This window comes from Mus caroli, unplaced genomic scaffold (genome assembly GCF_978045245.1).
Source record: "Mus caroli unplaced genomic scaffold, Mus_caroli_1 scaffold_13, whole genome shotgun sequence".
Lineage (NCBI taxonomy): Eukaryota > Metazoa > Chordata > Mammalia > Rodentia > Muridae > Mus > Mus caroli.
Window position 1 is genome coordinate 41,569,342 of NW_028227268.1, and position 18,737 is coordinate 41,588,078.

General features: G+C 46.0%; 1 protein-coding gene and 1 non-coding gene across 2 annotated transcripts in view; both read left to right on the plus strand.

The window, feature by feature from the left end:
• Asic2 (acid sensing ion channel subunit 2) overlaps positions 1-18,737 on the plus strand; it is a 271,184-nt gene that overhangs the window by 80,739 nt on the left and 171,708 nt on the right. The window lies entirely within an intron of this gene.
• Positions 17,065-17,277, plus strand: LOC115032750 (small nucleolar RNA U3). Its single transcript, XR_003838353.1, has one exon. It is a non-coding gene; the product is annotated as a small nucleolar RNA U3 (small nucleolar RNA).

Genomic DNA, 18,737 nt, shown 5'->3' on the forward strand with positions numbered 1-18,737 from the left:
TGCTTTGATTTTCTCTTCAGTGAAAGGGCTATTTACTTCTCTTTAGGCAGGACATTTCCAGTTTGGAATGGGGCCGGAGTAGGGTGGTAGGGGGAAGAAAAGGGCAACCAGTAAGTTCTGCTTTTTAAAACCACAGCTCTGGATTTGTATTGTCAGCCTCAATATCTGGAACCCGTGTATCCATTGCAGTTTGGAGACTTGGGGTCACCTTGGAGGCAGCTTATTCCCAGATCTTCAGTATAGGCTGATGAGGTTTTGACGGCTAACTTTCTAGAAAGGGGATGAGGGTGCTGATCGTCCGTCTCTAGGGTGCAAATGCTCTCTCTGTGGTGGCCACATTTAAGCTACCACTGAGATGTCGCAGAATGCCACAGTAGGCTAGATGAGCCTCGTCTACCATCTGGAGCTTCAGCAAGCTGGAGCTACCTCATCCCCACATCACCTTCACCATCAGCCTCTCCCTTCCCACACTCTCCCTGCTCAGCTGGGTCCTGAACTCCTAGGCTGTGCAGCAAGCCACCTTTTAGCCCTGGAAGCTTCCTATTTCCCGCAGATCAAGACTGTCTTTGTTCTTCCCGTCCAGACTCATTAAGCCCTGCATGTGAATTAATCCTCTCTTCCTCGGCTTCCCCACAGGGCGTTGCTTATCCTGTTATTAAGCATTTCTTTCAGCCGGACTTATACTATCCTGCTAAGTCATTGAATGTTTATCTTCCTGGTCCAAACTACAGTAGAAAGCATCCTGGCTTTTGGAACACACTGACCCTTTGCTGACTCTCCCAAAGCCCTTCTGTTTCTCAACTCTGAAACATGGGTGTTAACTCACATCCCATATTTCTTCAAGGAGTGCCGAGGGCAAGTTCCTGGCATATGTGTGTAGCTTTTGCTCCTAATGATAAGTAGTCTTTCCATGGAAAGGGGAGCAGTCTGTCTTTCATGCCACTTGGTCTATCCCCAATGCCTTGGTCCTTAGAAGATGTTTGGTGAGTCAGGACTTACTGAAATGAGACGATAGCCCTTGGCTTGTGCCAAGCAAACAGCGATGAAAAAAACCAACTGTGGATTGGAAGGTCTGCAGCTGGCCTCTGGTTTCACCCAGATGGGGTGAGCGTCGTGGAGTCTGATTCTAGCCCAGCTTGAAGAGGGAGGTAGGAAAACCGAGTACAGATGGAGAGCTTTCATGATGGTTTAATCTTGCAGGCATCATAGATAACTCGTAAATGTCAGAAACGATGCACACAATTTAGACAGCAGGAAGGAATCAAAAGATATTAAGGTACTTAGCTGAGCACGTGAGGGAGCGGGCCCAGCTCAGATGCAGCTCATATTTTCATTTAGCAGACACTGAGTGAAGTCAATCAGCTTTGAGTCTATAGAAGCCTTCTACGTTCATATTTGGGGTTTGAGTGCAGTCGCTTTATTATACAGCTGTACTGTGTCCTGATGGGTGCTGGCTCCACCCATATCTGGGCGATGGAGAGATCTGGGGAATGCCGTGGGAAGTGGCATCTTGGAAGCTTCTTGAGTTGAATCCCAGAGAGTGTGACCCTCAGTGGCTTGGCTAGAACCCCCATTGTCTGCTTATTTTCCATGTTTCACTTTAGAATGAAAGACGATTCTGGAGTCTGTACTTAAAGCTGAAACAGACCAAGCCAGAGACTGTGGCCACTTGGGGATATTTATGGGAAGTCAGATGGAATAAATTAGAGCAGAATCTGGAGCTCACTGGTCAAGGAGTCCGCAGACTGTGTGATTTCCCAAAACTAGTAATGCTGGGGAATTTGGAAAGCTCAGTCCAGGAGCGTTGGTTGTGTCCACACATTTATCCGTTTGTTCACTCCTGTATTCATCCAATGAATATGTATGGGCACTTAGCTGAAGCCAGGCTCTGAGGATGCAATCAGCAAAGCAGACGAGGCAGCCGCCCATAACTCAGCATGGGTGTTCCTAAATGATGGTGATTGGGTCTCCTACTATTGGTTTGCAAGATCAGGATACATTGTTGGTTCTCACAACTGAGGAGTTACCGGCGCGTGCTGGGTAGAGACTAAGTGTGTTGCTAAACACCCCGTGATGCACACATCAGCCACCTACAACAAGAAACTGACCAGCTCTAAATGTCCATGGTGTCTGGGTAGAGAGAAACCATGGTCTATCCTGGCATGTCCAACTTTTTGACATTGTGACATAACATTGTCATCTGCAATGATCATACTTTCAATTGCATTACCAAAACCAACCAACCAACCAACAAACAAACAAAAAACAAAAAACCCTTAACAACTTTTTTCTTACTTTTTAAAGTAAATTCACAACTATTTGTTAGGATGCATTCATTGACATCCTTAACAACATGTGACCTTTAGGCCATGGGTTGGACACACTTGCCTGAGAACTTCAGAACAAGACACTGGCTTGAAGCAGTAGTTTCCCACAAGCTTAGGCTATTTGTGTGTCCAACCTATATATGTTTGCTTATCCGTTCACAAAAGAGAAAACTGGGACAATTTCTAAATAAAGGTGTTACTATCACAGAAAGAGTTACGGTGGCCTCTGTCCCTGTGATGTGGTAAGGCACAGGGTAGAATGACCAGAGAGCTTTGTTTGAGGTGAGTGCATGAAGTCTGGAGGATGCTATGTGGCTGCTGGGTAAGATCGTGACCTCTGTGGGCTTTGAGGTTTGGGTTCTGGGTCTCCCACCACTGCGATAGTGGCCATACCCCTAACCCACCACCAACGCATTCGGTCCATTTAAAGACTCTCATCTGGTCCTAATACAGTCACCAGCAGATCAAACAGCAGCTAACACAACGTCTTCACGGCCCAGAATTCTTCCACCTCACTGTCCTGCACTATCTTTTTCTCGAGGTTGTCTTTTGTTGGGTCAGTAAATGTGTTTCATCTCTCCTGCATGCCAGGCATTGTTTCAAGGGCATCAGAGAACAAGATCAACAGTGTTCTTGAGCCTGCATGTTAGATGAAAAATGAGTTAATAACGATAGGTATGATAATAAACAGCTCTTCCAAAGGTATGAATTCTGTGATGAAAATAAATCGAGGGAGGTGCTGTGGTGGGGATTTGGCCGAGCAGCAGAATCGTTTCTAAGGAGGTCACTTTGAGCTGAAACTTGAGAGAAGCAGAAAGCACGATGGAGGCAGAGCTATGAGCAAGGGGTATTCCAAGCAAAGCACCAGCAGGAGCCAAGGTGCCATGGGCCTGTAAATCCAGGAGCTCAGATGATTGCTACTGGAGATGACAAATTCCAGGTCTGCCCCAGGCTAAATCACAAGTTCAAGACGAGCCCAGGCACCTTGGTGAGAGCCTGTCTTAATTTTTTTTTTAAATTGATTTAAGGTTGGTTATGTAGCTCAATGGTAGAGCGCTTACCTAGCATATATGCTTGGATAGGAAAAGAGAAAGGAAAGAAGGAAGGAAGGAATTTAAAGGGAGGGTAGAAATAAAAAAGGAAAGAAAACTAAAACTAAAACGTACCATGAAGCAGGGATGCACTCTTGTTCAGGAATTCTTGAGTCTCATATGTGTTTGGATTTTATCTCAAGGAAACCAGGCAGCCAATGGAGAGGCTCTGAGCAGGCGAATCCTGTGTTCTTGGGAGACCAGTTATCCAGGGTGGAGACACAGCATTGACTTCACCCCAAACAAGCCCAGCTCTACTTCATAGCATTAATTTTTTTCTCTGTTACTTCCCACCAACATTCACCCAATAAGATATACCTCCCCAAGCCTGCCTGGGTCCCCAGGAAACCCATCAAGGCTCCTTATAACTGGCCTTTCCCACTTGTTTCCTCAGACAGGAGTCATGGATAGGATACCCTCTCCATTTGTCATCCATCGGTTCACTCGCTCCACCCACCATCATTATATCCTATTGTAGTCTGGTTTCCCTGGAGACAGACCCTGAAAGAAAAGGATAATAGTCTATTTGGGAGATGATCCCAGGAAATACATGGGAAGGAAGACAGGGGAGGAAGCTCACCCAAAGTAGGTTCATGATCAGGCAGTGCTGGACAATTAGAATTTAACTCCACAGGAGCTCTGAGGGTGAGGGTGGGGCACAAATCTCTGAGTCCCTACCCTGCAAGGCAGAACGGGACCCGTGCGAGGCTTTGAAACCTTCTCTTGAGGACAGTGCTCAGCAAGCAGTGACTTTCCAGAGCCACCAACCTCCCTGTGTATGAGTGAAGAAGGCTTTTGCCTTTAGAGGAAACAAACATTAGGATAAAAGAGTAGAGGTGCTGACAGCTGAAAGTGGGGCCAGCACACACTAAAGTACTTAAGTTCAATGGGGTCACAGGCAGAACGCCAAAGCATCTACCCAAGCCATCTTTACTGCCTGATGCCTTCTTCGGAGCTGAGATTACATCAACGAAGACGGTCGGTCTTGTCCCTCCCCGACGGGAACTGGCAATCTGGCCCTGTTCCCTTTCTCGTCTACCACAATGGTCTCAGAGCAATGCATCTCACCATGCAGGGAGTTTTATTTCTTTCTAATTCGATGACGCAACACATATGAAAACCCAGTGCCAGTGAATTGTAGGTACAAACTGGGGACACGATTACTACTCCTCAGCAAGTCGCCTTCCTTTCTGCAACCTTCATCTCTTCCATCTGTCAAACGAGAATAGGATATTTACTCTGCCCACTTCAGACAGCCATCATATGTTCCAAATGAAACAGAGACCAAGAACACTCATGAGGTGTAAGCCACTCCATCCGTTGCCTCTGTCATCTTCTTTGCACTGGTGAATTAGCAGAAGGCAGGGACCATGTGCAGGGCTCTGGGACACACCCTTCTCCTCGGGTGGAGTATGGTGCTGGGAATACCGCTTAGTAAATTCCATATGAGTTTAGCTGATTACCTCATCCGTTGTCACTGTGGGGGAGGGGAGTCAACACTGTTACTCCTGTAGATAGATGACAAAACTTAGGCTCAGAGAGAGAAAGGAGCCATGCTGCCATTCAGGAGCAGAGACAGAACAGACCCTGATGTGTTAGCTCTCAAAACAATTTCTAATACCTCTTGGGATGAGTGAGGTGGGACATGGGGGTACTAGAAACGGACAAGGAAGATGACTTAATCAATAAAATGGCTCTCTCACAAAATCTCCACAACCAACATAAAAAGCTAGGATCGCAATGGTCACATGTGTTTGATATTTTCTGGAGGTGGGCAGCAGACAATCTCTGGAACTTGTGAGCCAGCTAATCTAGTCTACCCAGTGGACATGCTTAGCCAAGGAGAGACCCCATCACAAACAAAACATGAAAGGCACATGAGAAATGACATTAGTTTTCTCTTCTGACCTCCACACCCATGTGTATGGACCAGTACACACACAGGACCCACATCCACACAAACATGCACAAAAACCAGACAATTATGTTGATATTTTTCTGGAGACAAGCTAGCCCCCTAAAGGAGCAAAACTAATCCCTACGAAGTCCTTTAGGGTCAGTTTTCAAGAGACTGGCCATGCTGGGGGTATGCAGTGAGCCCAGGAACTTCACCCTGCATCTAGCTGTTTTCTTTCCCCCAGATCCCATCTCTGTATCAAAGAAATTAAAGCCTAGGAATTCTGTTCTGTGTTGCGTTGGACCCAAGCAGAGAGATTATTAGGGGATAGAAAGGAAAAAGACAGTGCTTGCCCAATGTGACTTAAGAGGCAGAGCCAACCTGGCCTGAGACTGCACTCTGTGAAGTCCCTGCCCAGGCAGGGTCAAGGTGCTGGAAGACCTTGGCTCAGATCCCAGTGTCTCTGTTCAAGGAAAGGCTGCCCATGCTCCTGCTCTTGGCTTCCTCCCTATTGAAGTGCATACCAGTTACCTCCCTGGATTGTGTGGAAACTAAGAAGGATACTAGGCACAGAACAGCTCAGGGCCTGGCACACAGTAGGTAGTCAAAAAAGGGCGACTCCCCTTCCTCCAACCTTGAACCAAAGACTCCTTATACCTCCTCCTGCAACGAGTCAAGGATTTAGCAAGCGAAACTTCATAAGTGTTTCTGTTTCCCAAGAAGTACGATGCTGCTGTTCTGAGAGTAAATATTAAATCAAAGATCCCCAAAGTCACCTAGCCTGAGGGTTCCAGAGCCCCTACTCCCAGGCCATACTGTACTTTTTATGGTCCTGGTGGGTTTCATTACAGGCCTTATCCCCCAGGATCTTTTCCTGTGCTGACCCTAAGCATGAAAACATCCATCACTATTTTCTGTGGAGCTAGAGATGCTCTTACTGTCCAGCCCTGCTGTGGTCCCAGAGCAGGATGTCAGGGAGTCCACAAGGCCCCAAGAAGGATGGATGCTGTCAGCCCAACCTAATTGTCTCCTGATACCATCACTGGGGAACTGTGTGCCAAGAAACAGCACAGCTGCATGTCCTCAGCCCTGAGGCACACTGGGAACTCTGGTGGTAAAGGGGGCCAGGGTGAAACAATCCAGACAAAACCAGAATGAGCAGAAGCAGGAATCCATCAAGCAAAGGCTGGGTGTGCACGCTGCCGGGACTAGAAGATGATATGGATTCTAGCTAAGGGTTTCCCAACATTCAAGTTATTACAACCTCTGCCAAAAACAGACAAAAGAAACCTGCTCCATCATCAGGGACATTTGAAAACACTAAATTCTGATAGGCAGAACATTTCTCTTTGCGGAAGTGATCATTAGCACCTCGAATAAATAAACCTGCCTGCAGATCTCAAAAATAGGAATGGAATGTACAAGACATGGTCAACTTTTTAAATGTAGAAACCTTCCCCTCACCCCCGACCCCAACTACTTCCCAAAGAGTGTCCTTCAGAACCAGTGCTCCCCACATGGGGAGTCGAGAATCCGGGTTATTGGGATTTCTGTAGAGCTCAGGTCAGGAGCTTGCTAGTTTTTCTGCTCTCAGGATAGGGTGATGCCAATGACACCTGGGGGCAGGCTTTGAAGACTGAACAGTCAAGGACAGATTGTCTGCTCCCTGGAACCAAGCTTATTTTCCATGCTGGAAACGAATTGATAACTACTACTTGAATGAAGATTAAGTACTACCACCCAACTAAGGAAACAGCAGGCCCTAGAGCAGGGTTCTCAACCTGTGGGTCACACCCCATTTGAGAAATCAAACAACCCTTTCATAGGAGTTGAATATCAAATATCCCACATAACATAAACGATAGCAGTAGAAAAATTAGCTATGAAGTGTCAAGGAAATAACTTTGTGGTTATGAGTCACCACTACACGAGGGACTGTGCTAAAGGGTCACATCCATTAGGAAGGTTGCGAACCACTGTCCTAGAGAGAAGGGATCAGAGCAGATGGATTTCTGTAGTGAGGAGTTAGTGGCTAAGGCTCTGTGCCTAGGACACCTCAGACTGCTAGTGAGAAAAACATGTCATACTCACGTAAGTAAACTAAAGACCTGATCAGACCGCATAGCTACACAGTTTTTCCCAGTAAGCCATTTAGTGTCCAGGCTTGGCTCAGTCCAGGATCAAATGCTCTCACCTGGGTAAGGCTGCTTGCTGTCTTGCCATCTGGTTTCAACTGGGTCACTGTCTCATCTCTGTGGCTGCTAGAATTTCCCAGTTGGGTATTCTTGCTGCTGCATATCCAATGGGAAGGAAAGCTTATTCTCCAACAGTGTGTGTGTGCGCGCACACACACACACACACACACACACACACACACACACACACTAAAAAATGAGCTGTAATTGGCCTGTCTTGGAGCATGTGCTTGTCTCTAAACCAAGTAAGCAAGCAATCTGTTGATTGGTAATAACTGTGGGTCCAAATGGAGTCTCCACCACTTGAAGACTTGGTGCACAACCAGGGAGGAGAAACTGGGGTCTAGTCAACAGGAGGATGAGTGGATGGTGGACAATGGACACAATAGGAGTTGACAGCAGGTAAACTCTCCTGATCCCCAGAGTGGCCAGGGTGGTCTTTGTACACTGCCCAGATGACACGGAGAGCTCCTATAGATACTACCAGGCTGGCCTCTTATTGACTGAGCAGCCTGACCAGGGCTGAGCCCACAGCTAATAAAATCACAGTGGGCAGAGCTGAAGCCAGGAGACTCAGGTAAAGCCTAAGCAGAAAAGCAACAAGCTGGATCTCCTGCAGGATTTTGATGGTTTCAGAGTTGGAAAAGCAGACATTGGCTAGACTTTAGAACAAAACCAAGCCTCAGAGGGAAGGAAACCTCTGTTTTACCCTTTAGAATACAGAGATAGGGCTCACAAGTCTAATGTTAACTAAGCACTAGGTTGACTTGAGGCAAGGTATGTGCGAAACGCTTTCCTGTGAGGCTCTCCATGTGAGCCAGGAGAGGGGTGTGGCTCTCTTAAGGCTGAAGTAAGTAAGGGTCAACTAACCCTGACCTCATTTAGATCTTGGATCCTAAGGAAATTAAGCCAGAGTGTTGCCTGTCCCCACACATCTGAGAAAAGGATAGCAAACTGTCTGGGCTAAGATCTGACCCTAGAGTACTCAGCCTGTACCTGTGGGAGTTCAGTTCTAGATCTGCTCTGGATGTCCAAAGGATAGGGAAGTCATCACAATAAAGGCAGAATATATTGCCCAGCCTTGAGGGACATGGCTATGTCTGGAGTAAGAGAGACCAATGAAGGACACTTGCTTTCTCCTCAATCGGGAGGCACTGATGCTCATCATCTTTGAAGTGAAATGGGAGCACTGTTAGGAACAGAACTAGATCATAGTCAAAAGATCTTCTAATAATGAAATGATTTTTAAATGTCATATTCTGGGGATCTCTGACATGTTGGAAGACCATCTATCTACGCATAGCATATCTGAACAAGCAAAGAATGCCTGTCTCCAGCTATCTATATCTATACTATTCAGGATGTGTATTTGTGATAATCCAGAGTAATATCTAACTTGACTATGAGTTTGATTGACTGACTATTAACTTGTGTTATTTAATTATACTAAATAGCTTGTAACAGCAACTATTAAAAGGACTGATATCAAAACTTGTATCTTTAAATGAGTTGCATAGACACAATGCCACCTAAGAGTAACAAAGTTAATCTTATATTTTGCATCAACATACAAAGATATATACCAATGAAAACCTTAAGCCTGAATCAATATGTAAAATTTGTGCCAATATAAGGAAATATAACTTGAATTATTCATCAAAATGTAAAGATCTCTACCACTGTAAGGTTACTAATGATGTGGAGGAAGACTGTTTCGTACCCAACACTGGAGACTACTGGTTCCAACTGAGCTACTGGGGTTAATGTCTTCCTTGAAGACGTTATTCATTTATTCATTGGGCATACTTTGATTAAGGGACACTGTGTATCGTATGCTGATGTAGATGAATAGACAGAGATCCCCAAATCAACACCCTCACAGCTTGGAAATGACAGAAGAGAGATGCGATAAATAAATTATGAATTATGTAGGACAATGATCAATAAGTGCTAAAAAAGAAATAAATAAGTCAGGGGAGAGTGATATGTATTGAGAAGTTAAGAATTTAGATGAGGCTAGAAAAAGTCCCTACAAAAAGAAAGAGCCATGTGGCAGGAGTGAAGGAATGTTCCCAGCGGACAGGACAGCAAAGGACCTGAGGTGGGAGCTCACCTGGGATGTCTAACAAACAGTGGAAATGAACTTGGCAGGCAGATGAGACCAGATCATACAGGATCTTATCACTCCGGAAACTTGGCCTTCCTGTGCATGGGCTGCTGGGAAGTAAGTGGAGAGTCTTGAGCAGAGGAACAGCATCCTCTTGCAGTGTCACTGTGAACACAATACTGGGATGTATGTATTCTTAGATGTTACCCTTAGATAGGCATTGTGCCTGTGCAACCCATCTAAAAATATAAGGTTTAATCCCAGTCCTTTTAATAGCTGCTGTTACAGACCAGGAGGATGGAAGCAGACAAGGAGATCTCCCTTAGACGCTAATCTAGGCAAGAACCAGATGCTGAATGTGTCTGGAACCAGAGCTAACAGAATTACAGCCATGGGGATATTCAGGTTAAAGAAAGTGAGGAGGGTGACGACAAGACCCTTTGGTCTGAGAAGCAGAAAAATAAAGTTCCCATCTGCTAAGATGGGAAGGGCGGAGGAGGAGCCTGTTTGGGAAGGACTGTGAAGAGCCCAGTTTAGGACAAGCATGGACATCCGAGTGGATATGCAAGTGGGCAGCTGAGTGTCTGCACGATCAGATTGAGGAGGTGGACCAAGCCAGATTTACTTGTGAGTTCACAGCAGATAGGTTCTTTTTAAATCTCTAGGACAGGACAAGAGCCTCTAGGAGTGAGAGCCGAGTCGACCCACTCAGAGAAACATGTTGAGTCCGTGCCTAGACACACAGAAATGAGGTGCATCTCCAGCTCCAAGAGAGAGGGCTGCAGGGACACATGGCCGTGGCTGGTAGAGGGAAGCTCAGGGCTCTCTGAAGAGGGTCCTTCAGCCACCCCTAAGGGTGGAGAGCGTTGCTCAGGAAGAGGGGATGAAGTGTGTGAGGGGAGGAGACAGAACAGAGTATACAGCTGGCCCATAAGGTCTTTCACAGACCTTATGGGGAAGGGGTACGTGGTAGTAAGAGACAGGCCTTGGATATAATCATGTGGGATTTGGCTTTGTCCCGAGTACAACTGAAAGACTGTACACGTGTAAATGTGTAAACGCCATCGTCAAACTCACTGGCTGGACCATGAGATGCGTTTCCGGGTTGGAGGTGGGATCAAGGCGCTCCTATGCCAAACAGCTTTCCTATGACAATCATCAGGAGCCTATTGATTTTGAGTCCTTCCTTTGTCCATGGAACAGTCACTTCCCTGAAGCTAATCAAGTATTTGTCCAGAGCGAAGCCATGTTTGGGGTCATAGGAGATAGTAAGGAATCTTAAACTGTGGATTCCATATTGCTTTAACTCTGCAAGCCACTTAATGGGAGAGGTATGACCAGTGGTCCTAGTTAGTGTTTGTTGTGGGATGCAATACACTGGCCAAAAACAATCTAGGAGAAAAGAGGGCACTATTTCAGCTAACAATTCTAGGTTATGGTCCATTACTGGGGGGTCAGGGTGGGTCACAACAGCAGGAGCATGGGATAGCAGGCCACATCACAACCACAGTCAAGAACAGAGAGAGATGGGTGAATGCTCTCACACCTGCCTGCTTATGCTGAGCTAGCTTTTCCCCTCTTTAACAGCTCAGAGCCCAGCCCATGACAAGGTGGTGCCTGCATTAAGGGTGGGTGGGTCTTTCCACCTCAGTTAACTTCATTAAGACAATCCTCTGCAGACCTGCCCATAAGCCAACCCAATATAGACAATCCCTGATTGCGACCATCTCCCTAGGTGATTCTAGACTGTATCAAGTTGACAACTAAAGCCAACTACCACAATATCTGTATTTTAAGGAACCAGTGCAGCAGGCTCAGAGAGTTATACCCCAAGCTCAGCGTTAGCAAGACCTAACGCAGGGAGCTAGGCATTGAAGCTGGGTCTGTAAGTGCCTCCCCAATGAAGCATTTCTTGGCAAACAACATCCCCACCTAGTAAGAGCACACAATTTACCAGACCTCAGATGGTTAAATGAATAGGCTAAACGCTTCTCACACTCCAGCCACACTTGGCCTTTCCTTGACATGCTGTGGATGGAATTTAAATACTGCCTTTTGAATCAATGCTCATTTTATTAGCAGGAAGCATTTAGAATGAGCCATTACACTATCATGGGGGCTTTTATTACTGGCCCTTAATAAATGTTTGATGCTCGAAATGGTTATGAGCCCACAGTGTGAGGATGGTCCCACCTGCTCCCTCCCCTGCAGTCTCTGCCACAAAATTAGCTGAAGTGTTCGTTGACAGAGTTATCATTTAGCCTACTTTTAACTGGCGTGGGGCCAAAAAAATAAAATAAGCGTATCAAGAACCACAGAAGGCTATTTAATGATAGTGAAGTTAAATTGAGAGAGTTGGCCTTCCCACTGGCTTGTTATCAAGAGCCAAGTTTCCAAGCAAGACACTTCATAGCATGATGCCCAGGCCTGCATAAAACTTATTTATTTACTCTCGAGACAGGGGTATGTGTGTCAGCTTCCCACACATGTCGCCCCAGCAGAGCTAGTGACATTTAAGGAAGCCTGGGTCACAGTGATCTGTAAACAGCTTGCTACATGCATCTTGTAGATTGACTGTAGCCATGCAGGTGATAGTCCTATGTCCCCAGGGTAGAGATCTCTCAGGAAAATATAGAAAGAGTCCCCCAGGCTGGAACACCACACAGGCTAATACTGGCAGTTGAAGGTGACAAGATGCCAATTCATGTTGCGGTCAAGCCACCTGGTTCAGTGACCATGTGCCAAGTGTCGTGACAACTGACAAAGTCAAGCCATTTCACTGGAGTACCCACTGAACACAGAACAATCTCATGTCTGGATGATGGACAAGTTATAATACCTGAAGCTTTTTGATGAATACTCACTACACACTGGGCATAAGGCCTGCTCAAGAGCTGTGTAAACTTAGTTCTGACATTATCTCTAACCTTACAAATGAGGGAACCCTGAATCAAATGGTTAAGCACTTTTATCAGGGCCTACCATCCCTTACGGCCTGTGGGCTGGGGTCAAAGGTGTACATAGAAGCTTATATAATACATGTATAAATGTTTCCGTGTTCTGAAAACACCCAACAGATTTTAAAATAAAATGTCTGTCGTTCCAGTTGGCCAATACACCTTTACAAGCACTTCAGTACCTGGCTGTAACTTGAGATTTTTTTAATTTTAATTTTTATTTATTTATTTATTTATTTACATTTCAAAACTGGAAACAAGGAAGGGTATGGTTCCTGGCTGTGGTTACTCAGCCAAGTTCTGTGAGGCTTCTTCGACATACATGTGAGCTCCCCAGTCCACACATCCAACCTCCAGCACCCCAATACGATTGGCCACTCTTTGAGAAAAGGGCTTCATATGCCAATGTCATGGTCTTTCTCCTTCACAGAAGATGGAAGTCTACCATCGTGATCCTAGAAGCTGACTTGGAGTCTTTGGACAAAGATCCAGAGCCCCAGTGTATGAGCCGCTTTTGTGTCGCTGTAACAAAATACGCAACAGAAACAATTCAGAGGAGAAAGGGTCTTTTATTTTGGCTCATGGTTTCAGTCCATACTAGCAGGAGAGGCACGGTGGAACATCCCAGCTCAGGGCAGCAAGACTGTGGGGCAGAGGCTGTTCACATGGTGCCGGAGTGGAAGGCAGAAGGCAGAGAAGGAAACAGGGGCAGCCATAACCTTCAAAGACATGCCTCTAAGGATGTGTCTCCTCCAGTTAGACTCTGCTTCTTCAAGTTTCATAGCCTCCCAAAGTTGTGCCATCAGTTGAGGAATAAGTACTCAAAGCATAAGCTTATAGAAGACAGTGAAGATTCAAATCAGAAAACCCAGTGATGTGGAATGAGGTCTGTGATCAGAACTTGGGTTCCGGGAAGGCATGTCTTCATGGATCCCATTGTTAAGAGGTACAGATGGAAGAAAGCAGAGATATGCCCTCTACAGTATTTTCAGAACCCAGAGCAGGCCCCTCTTCTCTGTGTCTGGGCTGGCATTGTTTGGCCATTCAATCAGTAACATCATTTATGTTTGAACCCAAGCTCTTTGGCTCCAGGACCCATGGACTGGACTCCCCCGAGCTATTTTTATCTCCTAAGTCCTAAATATAGATCCAGGAGTCAGGTACAGGTCACTGGAATCCCAGTGTTGAAGAGAGAGATAGCTAGACAACTTAAAAAGCATCTGACCCAACCACTACCCACTATTGCTTCTATTCAGATGGAGTCTCCAGAGATTAAGAGGATTTCTTAAGCCAGGAAGTCAGCAGCTCTCCTGCACCCATCCCTGCTCTATCCTGCCTCTCCCTGATCCACGCAGCTCTCTACTGAGGTTCTAGAGAAGTGTCATTGGGAGGGCCAGCTCCCTCCATGCTTTATTGTATGTTCTCCGATGCAGAGGCGGAGAGTCCCATTCCCATCTGTGTGTCACGCTGCAGACGCCCTGGGTGGCGTCAGTGTGTTCCAATTAGCTTCTGAATCATATTTGTTGTCTTAAAATATTTATATCCAGCCACTTCCCACCTGCTAGAATTGCATTCTAGCCTCTCCCACCACTCCCTGCTGTTGCAAGCCCACCAGATCATTCTTGTCACTTGAGTTGACCAGGGCACAGGGCACTGCTGCTACTAAGTGTGATAATGTATCCTAATCAGACATAAGCAGATGCGTGCTGCCATGACCCAGGGCACCCAGTTCCTGCTTGTGGAGTTTATTGCTTCTGACAGTGACACGTAGCTTCTACCAAATAAAAGGCTGCTTGCTGTTCTGTTTATACCGTCTGCTGATCTACACCCCTGCAGGGTTTTGGGGAGGCTCCCAGCAGTCAGCTGCAGGGGTACATTGTACAGGCTACTCTGTGTCCAATTACCCTTTTTAGTGGTCACCGGAGGCTGGAGCCTCTTGTGGTATAGGTTCCTCTGACATTCTTCTATATCTGAAGAGCATTTATTTTTTCATGTTCTTTTAACACAGTGGCCACATACTGTGGTTGAAAACGGGAAGAGTTTTGTTTTGAATTTTTTATTTTCCTTTTGTGGTGTGTATGCATCTTTGTGTAGCATAGGTGTATGGATGTGTATGTGTGTCCACATGTGTACATGGAAGGAGATGTGTGTGCATGATGTGGAAGCCAAAGGTCCGTGTTAGGTGTCTCACTGTTACTCTCCCGCTGTATCTTTAGGAGGCACTGTGGCAAACACTGAACCCAGTGTTCATCCATTGGCTAGAATGGCACTGTGGCACACTGAACCCAGTGTTCATCCATTGGCTAGAATGGCTAGCCAGCAAACTCCAGATCCTCCTCCTGCAAAACGCCCTCAGTAGTGAGATTACAGATGCACACACACACACACACACACACACACCTTGCTCTTAGGGATCTGAACTCTGGTCTCATAATTAATCAGCAGGCACTTTTGCAATGGATTCATATCCCCAGATTTGCGTTTTAACTTTATGAATTACTATTTTAATTGTATGTATTTATGATATTCTGTATGGTTATTTGATATCTACATACAGTATATAATGACCAAACTGGGTAGTTAATATCTCCATCTTCTCAAATACATTGAAATATTTGGTTAGTATGTAATCTGTGCAGGTTGGTAAGGTACAGGTCAGTGCATTGAATGTAATGCAGATATATGATGTATATAATCAAAGCAGATGAATTAATGTTACCAGCTCCTTGCCATGACTCTGTGCCTGGAGCCTTCACGCTCCGCCCTCCTAGTTTTTCTAGTAGGCTTTTGTGAACTGCAGCTCCCCAGCTTCAGTTATTAGGTGGACAGCATTGACTTAGATCTGGGTGAGAAAGTAGTGTGGGGTTCATATCCAAGTTCAGCTCTTCATTTTTAGCCCTTGCAGAACGGGGCTGGCGAGAGAGAACTATAGCAAAGAGAAAGATTTCCCTGAGCACACTTTGTGTGCCCACAGCATAACTAGCACTTGACTTTGAACCAGCACTGCTTCCTTGGTCCTGATGGCACATGGAAAAGGACTAACTGGGTATAACACTCAGAGAACACTGAGGCCCAGGCAGGATTGAGAACATGCCCGAGGTTGTGCTGCCATCCATTTGGCTTTCCTGAGTCTAGAGGATTCCAAACAGGCACCATGGCTTTCGTTTCCACAGGCCACCGTCATGTGGGGCATGGGCTGTGCCGCAGCGCCTCTGTGCCAGCTCTCTGCTCAGAGGGGTTGGCGTTGGGCTTACATCTTACTTTTTACATTTTCTTTCCATTTTAATAAATAATATGTCACCATTCAGGCAAGCCAGCCGAATAATAATTTGTCAAGCCCAGAGCCCAACTTAGCTTGTTCCCACACTCGCCCTCCTCCTCCCTCATCTCTGTCCCATCTTCACACATCCTTGCAAGCTCCAGACATTTCTGCCTGGGTGCTGTCACCATCCCCCGAGAAGTGGCAAGCAGTAACTTTCCCCAATGTTTTCTACCAGCCTACTGTGATCAGCTGTATATCTCAGGGTTGGAGGAGAGGAAGGCAGTGGCTCTGAAGGCCCCTATGAGGTACCCCACAAGCTAGGTTTCATCAGACCCTTTCTGCCAAGACTTCGGCATTGACTCCCTTTGGCAGTGGTCTTGAATTTTTAGTGTAGTGGGTATGAGGATGTCTTGATTCATAAGGCACTTGCCTTGCAAACACAGGACCAGAGCATGATTCTCAGTGCTTACATGAAAAATACCACATATGCTGGATCACAGAGACAAAGGGATGCCTACAGTGTAGTAACTAGCCACCCTAGCCAATCAGCGAGCTGCAGGCTGTGAAAGACCCTGACTCAAGGGGAACAGACAACATTCCTGAGGATGTTACCTAAGTTGTCTTTCAGCTTTCCACACACTCATGCACAGAAGTGCACATAAACACCCTCATACACATTCACAAGACACATAATCTTGTTTTAGAAAGATATGGAAGGTCATGGGTTCTCTATGTCCTTATAGAGTTGTCAGCATTATAACCGATTTGAGAACAATTTGTAGACCTGGTCTCCACAAGGTCATTGCAACAACTCTTGACAGTGATAATGAAAAGTGTGACCTTTGCTCTTACATGGATGGAGACATCAGGACGAAAGCAGCATTCTGGGAAAACGGAGAGGGGCTGATTGCGGAGAGCAGCAATGGCCTATTCATAATCTTTTTTTTTTTTTTTTTTTTTGGTTTTTCAAGACAGGGTTTCTCTGTAGAGCCCTGGCTGTCCTGGAACTCACTTTGTAGACCAGGCTGGCCTCGAACTCAGAAATCTGCCTGCCTCTGCCTCCCAAGTGCTGGGATTAAAGGCATGTACCACCACCACCCGGCCCTATTCATAATCTTGATAGTCAACTTGATGAGATTAACAGAAGCCTGGGAGAGAAGCAAAGCCTGGTTCTGGCTCTGTCTATAGTGCTTCTCCAGAGAGAATTAACTAATTAATTAATTAAGGGATGACTATACTTTCAGGGATCACTTCTATAGTTCGTTACTAGAGAAGTTTCTCTGACTGTGTAGAGCACCCAAAACCACGAACGTAGCGTTCCCCGTTCCCTCCTGAGCGTGAAGCCGGCTCTAGGTGCTGCTTGGTTGCAGCTGCCTCTTGCCATTGATGATCATTCTTCTCTCCTCTGGGAGGGTGAGAGGGAGGGAGCACAGTCTGAGTGAGAAAAAAAGAAAGAAAAACATTAAGAGAAGAAACCCCTCCCTGAGCTTGACATTCACCAAAAGATTGGGGGCCCAGTAGGGATAGGGAGAGGAAAGAGGTAGAAGGGAGAAGAAAGAGGAAGCCTGCTGGTGCCTCCCTCTGCCTTGTGTCTGCCGAGAGCTGAGCTGCCCTGCTCTCCCATGCTCCATCCGCCTTAACATTCGACCTCACCTCAGGCCCATAGTTACACAGCTAACTGACTGGACTGACCATGAGCCAAAAGATGTTCTTGCTCAGGCATTTGGTCACGGTAGCAACAGCAGGGAAAATACTGCTAAAGATGGCATCAGAAATCAGCCTGAGGAACTAGGGAAGTGTATCACTGTCAGGGCAGAGTGCCTGCTGGGCAAGCATGGGGACCTGAGCTCAGTTACTAGCATCCATGTTAAATAAACAAACAAATAAAAAAGCCATGTGTGGGTTGCATAGCCTAATACTGGGGAGGCAAAGGCAGACAGGAGGATCCCTGGGGCCCACTGGTCCATAAGTGCAGCCAAATTGGTTCAGTGGAAGGTTTGCCTCAATATAACAATAAGAATAATAAGAATAATAAGAATAATAAGAATGTGGGGATTACTCCACATGATTGATAAGAGACTAATCATCTACTACCTGGGCTCTACATGCATGTATACATGCACATACCTGAAAATACACACATACACACAAAGCCTTGTAAAAGGAGGAGGCTTTCAATGTACAGAGAAGTGAACGGAAACAAAATAAAATATTTGTAAAACAAAAATAAGGAGATGTGAGGATTGGGAGGTGTGGACCATATCTGAAGTCAGGAACTGACACACAGAGCGGTGACAGGCAGGAGAGAGTACACTGGGAACAAGATGTAGTGACAGGCAGGTGAGCAGACATTGGGAACCATCATGATAGACTTTCAGGAGTGCCCAGGGGATCCCAGGAGCAGGCTGGTTAGTTAGGCTTGCTGTGTCATTGATCAGGGTTCAAGTGTTAGACCCTACCTAAGGTAGACAGTGATAGAGGAATTATATAAGCACACGCTGTAATGTGCACACATGTGCATGTAAGCACATGCGGGTCCACAGATTTATGAAAGTGCATGTACAGATATATTACAGACACAAACACAAACATATGAGAGGAAAAAAGGGATTTGTTTTGTTTCTAAAGATCACCACAAGCTGCAAGGCCCTGTCAGTCACTCCTTAGGGCTGATTCTTGGGGCCCTGTGCCTTCTCTGTATCTAAACTTATCCATGTGGTGGCTGCAGATTCCTTTGGGCAGAGGAAAGTCTTCCAATAGAGACCCTGGCTATTGGAAAGGAAAACACACCAGACCTGGAAGTGAAGTGTGGGAAAAGGACAGACTCTGACCAAGGATCCGGAGACAGTGAGGGAGGGAGAGGCCTCAGTGGCTAAGGGGAAGGGACTTGCCTGAGTGGCT